The following is a 7,322-nucleotide window of genomic DNA, read 5'->3' as shown; positions in this document are numbered from 1 at the left end:
GAATTCATGAAAACCCATAATATATAACCATATTGTTTAGGACAATCATAGGTACATTGTATCCTATACCTGAAAGTGAGATGGTGTTAATTAATCATTTGGTCCGATATTGATCCTTTTGATGTTCTGAATACGGTCCTTTCACCATTGTTTGACCCCGCGATCCCCTAACGATCCTTTGAGTTATATAAGTGCGTCCTAACAATGCTTTGTGATACACTTTTAGGGTTCCTTTACCAGAATGGTAAAAACGAACTGTTACGGTATTACGTTATCTTTTTGCAACTATTTTTAACTAATGCTCTTGACATTATATTTGAGAAAATTGCCTAATACCCTTTCTTCTTAATATAATAAACAAGGAAAGAAAGCTCACGCTTCATTGGAGGAGGGCTGAGCTTAATAAATATAACGTTAATAGGCTGATAGTGACAGCCAATGCTTGCTCAACTTTAAAATCAATGAAAAAATTGAGATAACTAGATTAAGTGGAATATCATAATAAAGATGCACTATATTTGTTATATATAGCATAAATTAATTTGAATGACTACCTTAATAGGTAAAAAAAGTAAGTCAGACAAAGATTTATTTTTGCTTAAGTTAAGTAAAACGAGATATTTAAGTGTTTTATCTTGTTGTAAAGTTATCTTAGATCAGCCATCGTACTATAATATAAATACTAAGCTTTAACGTTATACCCTGGAAAACATTTAAAAGTGACATACTAAGTGAAGACTGAAATTTTACCTAAACCAAGTTTCAGTCTTAACATCTTTTGTCCGGCACAAAGTAGAAACCCCCACAATAAAGCTACCTTCTCAAAACGCGCTCAAAAAGGCTTTATAACAATATTGCTGTAAGTACAAGACGAAATTGAATTTTACAATTTTAGCTAAGTTTTACTTCAGTGGTTATCGATCCACCCACTTTAGTTATCCTATTAATTGTAAAGCCAAGAAAATTGGTTTTTGCCGAAACATCAATTATTTGTTTAGCCTGTCTTTAACATGATTAATAATAAATAATTTATCAGTTGAGTTATCGCAAGAAATAAACCTTCTGACATGCCAGTTGCTAATACTTGTTGTTTAGTAATTGCTATATTAAAAAAAAAAAAATTGGCTCAGAGTTTGTTCGGAGAAGCCATACTTATTTTTGCACAAAAATTCAAAATAAAATAAAATATGAATAAGATACATTTGAAGTTTTATTCAAAAAAACAGCGTGCAAGACAACGTATTCGCCTGTTCACATAACCTAAGCTATTTTGTTATCATCAATATGAATCAAGACGAGATAGACGGTGACACGTCGCAACGCTATCCTATAGTTTAATAATCAAACAGAGGGAATCAAAGATTGTAGATAAATACAACAGACCAAACCGACTCGAAATCTACAATCTACTATAAAGGTGAAAACTTAAACACTCAGGTACAATAAAAAAACGATAAAAGATTAACAAAATTAGCCTTCATTAATTGAATTAATGTACTGTTCATATAAATTTGGCGAGGATTGTTCCGATTGGTCATAGATTTGGATTATTTCATTTGCAACCGAAATCGATATAGACTGAATTTTCTTATAAGTACTAAGACTGAATTTTCTTATAAGGTATAGTTGGGAGAAATGTGGTGAATAGTTATTTGAAAAATCCTATTGCCGTAGCGCTGAGACTGTCTTGCCCCCTAGAGTGCGATAAGGACTGTAGCGCAGACCGATTATTAATTTTAGGGGATCGCATTTTCTATACTCGAGGACAAGATCCATGGAGAAAATAGAGGAATAGATTTGTATGGAAAATCCCAACTATACTTTCCTCCCATCATTTAAAAAAATAATTCTGCAACACTTGCTGTGTAAATCTTTGCTTTACTCGGTTCTCGACTGTATGATTGGTAATCGGTGGCTGTAATATGTTAGCATTGTAAACTGAGATAAAGCTGTATCTCTGCTATAGAACATCGCATTCGAGACGTGACTGTTGACAAATTGCAGGCCAGCTTTGTTATAGGAACATATATTATTAAGCAATGCCGTAAACCCTTACCCGAAATAAAATGATATTTAGTATTATAGATTATAAACATGGAACTCTATGTATCTAATATCTATTTATGATTTAGATGGTATTACGATTCTGAGGTTAATTTCTGAAAAATATCAAAATTATTATAATGGTATGCGCATATTTTATGGCTAATATGGATTAACTAAGAGTGTGCTCAGGAGCTATTCGATTTAGTTAAACCATCTACTTTCTACCTTAGAACTGTAGAAAGAATCTGCACCGTTACGTTGTTGAAATGCCATCGCACGTGTTGTGCGAAGCGTTTTGCTTCTTTTTCTTTCTGATCCGTACCGCAATGCGTTCTTACGTTTTTCTCGATATCTTAAATCTAGATACCTTAAAATCAAGAGTGAATTAGCATCTTCTAGGTAAGCGCGCCCCACCTTAGGCTGCAACATCACTTGCCATCAGGTGTGATTGCAGTCAATCATTAGAAAATGATAAATAGAATTTGCTACTAAAGCACGTACTTTGTACATTGGTAATAATGATCCCTTAAAGGAAACGGGCTCCTGGTCCTTTTCCGCCAGAAAAAAGCTAGCTCTGTACCAATTTTGGTCCAGGTTGGCGCAGTTATTAAGCCAAACATCGGTAACAAGCGCAATTTCTTATTCATAATATTATTTTTCAATCAAGAATCGAAATCATATATTTAAAATCAGGTGGGATACGCAAAGGCAACAGAATATAATAATGCGGGTGGATTTAAGCTTTTGGAAATGATAAAGGTCTTGTACTCTGCCTTGTTCCAACTTTTAACAAGTTTCTAGCAAAGTTATAACAAGGGCTACCTACCAGAAACGAGTTCATGCTAATTACGAGTATAAAATATCTTATAATATATAAATTTCTTGTTCTCATCCGGAAATCAAACCCCCGGTTATGGACTTCATGACTCCTAGTAGAGAATTTTTATAAGGCTAACATTGGGGTTTTACTGTAAACAAATTCTCAGTACCCAGCAATGTGCGACGGGTTTTTAACCAGAGTATGCAAAAAGCAGGTAGGTGCCATAAAATGGAAAAATCGTTCACAAACGTGTGTGTACACGCGTTAGAAGTTATACTTCTTTGGCGTAACAAGATCTTTCGCCCTAATCTACGTTTGTAGAGAAAACGATACCAATAATAGAAAAAAGGTATTTAATACATTGACAGTTTTATTATAAGGCATTATATAATTATCACTCATTATAGGACCACCAAGTTTCACTTAACATTAAAATTTGTGATTTTTGTACAATTGAATTAATTAAATCACCGGAATGAGCTCGCAAAGTTTGACAATTAAAAGTGTACACTGTCAAACCTTTCTTTGAAAAACTAAGATTTTGACTAGCTAACTTCAGGGTGTCGGTTTTTTGTGACGGAGTGCGCGCGTGCTAAAAAATATAGAAAATGGAAGGGCAAGGTATTCAGATATTCACTTCAATACCCACAATGTTCAGGATGGCACTTAGATCTTTCATTAATTAACAGTATTATTGAAGCTAAATACCTAGTTTCTCATATTAAAGTTTTAATTTTATAAAAGACATCATTAAAGCCCACCAACCTGCTTTAGAGCAGTGTTGTGGGTCTGTACTCTATAAACCTGACTTCCCAAGGAGTGAAATAAAACAACTAGACTGACTCTAATACTGTATATTAGGCTTCTCTATAATTCATATTACTTATTACCTTCAAATGACTCTACTACCAGTTCGGAATGCTGTCTTCGGCAGAGAAGACCACTGGCAAGAAACTCTACCGTTGCTCTTTTATTCAATCAATTAAAACAAGACTTATAAACACAATTACAACATTATCATATGTTATAACGCTAGGCCCTTCGATACAAGACATATAAGACAGGTCAAACATAACTACTATTATCACTTATAACATCAGGACTTTTGAAACAAATTGTTTGTATAGAGCAACGTATGCTACATAAGCTATCTGTATGAAATAATGCTAGGGCTCCATATATGATACCTGAATAACCCAAAGGATATAAGAGATATACTTATCTGATGCTACATCAGGTACAACCATAGTACCAACAACTTTTAACAACTTATCTCAACTCCATCACCAGTATATACCACTCTTGTTTTGCCACAACAATATTTCGTTAAGTATGTCGTTTCCATTATAAATCATCTATTCCCAATTTGTAACGTTCTATCCACAATACTTTACTTAATCTTCTATTCTCAATTCATTAATTTAAATCCGTCCTCACTTTTCTTTGCCGCCAATCTAACTTGTCAAACTCGCGTCTCCCGCCATAGATCCTATACTTTTATTTGACAGTCTACTAAAGTCCATTATTCTATTTTCAATACATTATCAATGAGTATACAAACTATGATTTGTTGATATATTTAATATAATCATCGGGTTTATCATAGATAAAGTGCTGTAATTCCCTATTTCCTAACACGGCCATTCTGACAAGTACTTCGTTCTCGAAGTACATAGGGTTATTCTTTTGTAGGTATATGTTTTGTATCATAAGTCTTTAGGTTCAAAGAACATCCTTATAAGTACATCATCTTATGTACACCTCTATAACATTAGTTCAAATGGTATATAAGCATAAAAAATCATCAAATCCGTTACATTCTGTATACACTTTTATCAATAAACTGTAAACAATATTTTATCAAAAGATAGGCATAATCATAACATTTTATAATTAAAGTGAAAGAGACCAAAAAAAAAATTTTCATCATAATTCCACACCATTTAACATATTATAACAATGAAATACTTCTATTAAAGTAAAAAAAATAAATGATTAATTTTCAACAATGTAAATCAAAAATACTCATTTTCATTTATCTTGTACATTTTAACATGTATAATCATAATCCAAATATTTCCATCTCAATATAAATCTCAAACAATTCATCCATTTGCCTCCAGTCCAACTTTATCAAAATATACACATAATTGTATTTCTCCTCAATTCTGTTATTTGCATTGTTAGTCTCATTTAGTCACAGATGCAATAAGTACAGTCTAATAGTCAAACCAATATATACCAAAACACCAACACCCACTGGTGATATCAACAACATCATCACTCTCAAGTGATATCAATAACATCATCACCCACTGGTGGATATCAACAACATCATCACTCTCAAGTGATATCAATAACATCATCACCCACTGGTGATATCCACATCATCATCACTCTCAAGTGATATCAATAACATCATCACCCACTGGTGATATTCATATTTTTTCCACTGTCCAAGTCAAGTAATATATAAGATAAATATAAAAACGCTAAGATGGAATTATTTCTATTAGTTTACATCTTTTTTTTTTTATCATCTCATCATAAAAGCCAAGGTATATGTTCAATTGTTATTTCTATTATTCAAAGATTATTTCAATCTATACATCAATAAAATCACCCGTTTAACAGAATCATTTATCATACAAGGACTATTAAAATTTCAAATAGAAATTGAAAATTTAAACAACTGTCGACCTAAGTATAATATAATTATTTATAATGCAACTAATATATTTTCCTTTGCAGCAGCAACATTAATTTAGTTTATATTTGTATTTATTCTTAGATAATTTTAAGAACTTCTCTAACCATCATACTGAAAGATTACTAACCTAACCCATAACATTTAAGCTGACTCCCAATTATTTTCTTCGCACAATCCAACATAGACACTAAACTATTTCATTTAGCTATTCAGTAGTAATTTTCCTTATATGTATTGTTCTGATACATAATCATATTCTATTCTATTCTACCAACAAAAATTTTTTTTTTTTTTTTTGTTTTTTTTTTTGTTTTGTTTTATGTGTATTCTTTTATATTTTCTGAATAATTTACATAATCTCTCCTATCTCGGCTTTCCTGACAAGTACTTCGATCTCGAAGTACATAGAAAAGTTCCTAAATAAAAGTTAACAGCTCGGCTAACCTGACTAGTTGCTCAATATAAACTTGAAATCTTGTATGTAATAAATAAGAATCAAAAGAAAAATCTATTACACATTCCGTTCGGCTAACCTGACCAGTTAAATTATTTTAACCTGGACAGTCTAATAAAATAAAACTTACCACAAATTCCATTTGGCTAACCTGATTAATTAAATAAAACTTGATAATTCAAATTAATCCAACTTATCACACATTCTGTTTGGCTAACTTGACTAGTTGGTTTATAACAAACAAAAGAAATATAAATCAAATCTATTTTTGACTCCAAGTAAAAAAGAGCCACTAGGCCAGTTTCAAATAATAAGTACTATCTTTGCAAAGTAGAAACAACAAAAATAAAAAATAAAAATATCACATCAATTGGTTCTCCGGACCACATATCCTTATATAGAATTTCAACAAGCATGGTGCTTTGTCTCCAGAGTGTTTCTGTTTCAGCACATAGCAGCAAAAAGTTGAGGCATCATTAAAAACATCAAACTCTTTACTATGTCCACATTTGACGGGATGGTTCTAAAAAAAGTAAATCTGCATTAGAGAAAGGCATAAATTGGGCATGAATAGGATCCAACTTCTGATGCTAAAAAATATAGAAAAATGGAAGGGCAAGGTATTCAGATATTCACTTCAATACCCACAATGTTCAGGATGGCACTTAGATCTTTCATTAATTAACAGTATTATTGAAGCTAAATACCTAGTTTCTCATATTAAAGTATTAATTTTATAAAAGACATCATTAAAGCCCACCAACCTGCTTTAGAGCAGTGTTGTGGGTCTGTACTCTATAAACCTGACTTCCCAAGGAGTGAAATAAAACAACTAGACTGACTCTAATACTGTATATTAGGCTTCTCTATAATTCATATTACTTATTACCTTCAAATGACTCTACTACCAGTTCGGAATGCTGTCTTCGGCAGAGAAGACCACTGGCAAGAAACTCTACCGTTGCTCTTTTATTCAATCAATTAAAACAAGACTTATAAACACAATTACAACATTATCATATGTTATAACGCTAGGCCCTTCGATACAAGACATATAAGACAGGTCAAACATAACTACTATTATCACTTATAACATCAGGACTTTTGAAACAAATTGTTTGTATAGAGCAACGTATGCTACATAAGCTATCTGTATGAAATAATGCTAGGGCTCCATATATGATACCTGAATAACCCAAAGGATATAAGAGATATACTTATCTGATGCTACATCAGGTACAACCATAGTACCAACAACTTTTAACAACTTATCTCAACTCCATCACCAGTAT

Source organism: Pararge aegeria, chromosome 20 (assembly GCF_905163445.1).
Source record: "Pararge aegeria chromosome 20, ilParAegt1.1, whole genome shotgun sequence".
NCBI classification, from domain to species: Eukaryota; Metazoa; Arthropoda; class Insecta; order Lepidoptera; family Nymphalidae; genus Pararge; species Pararge aegeria.
This window is presented reverse-complemented; position numbering follows the sequence as displayed.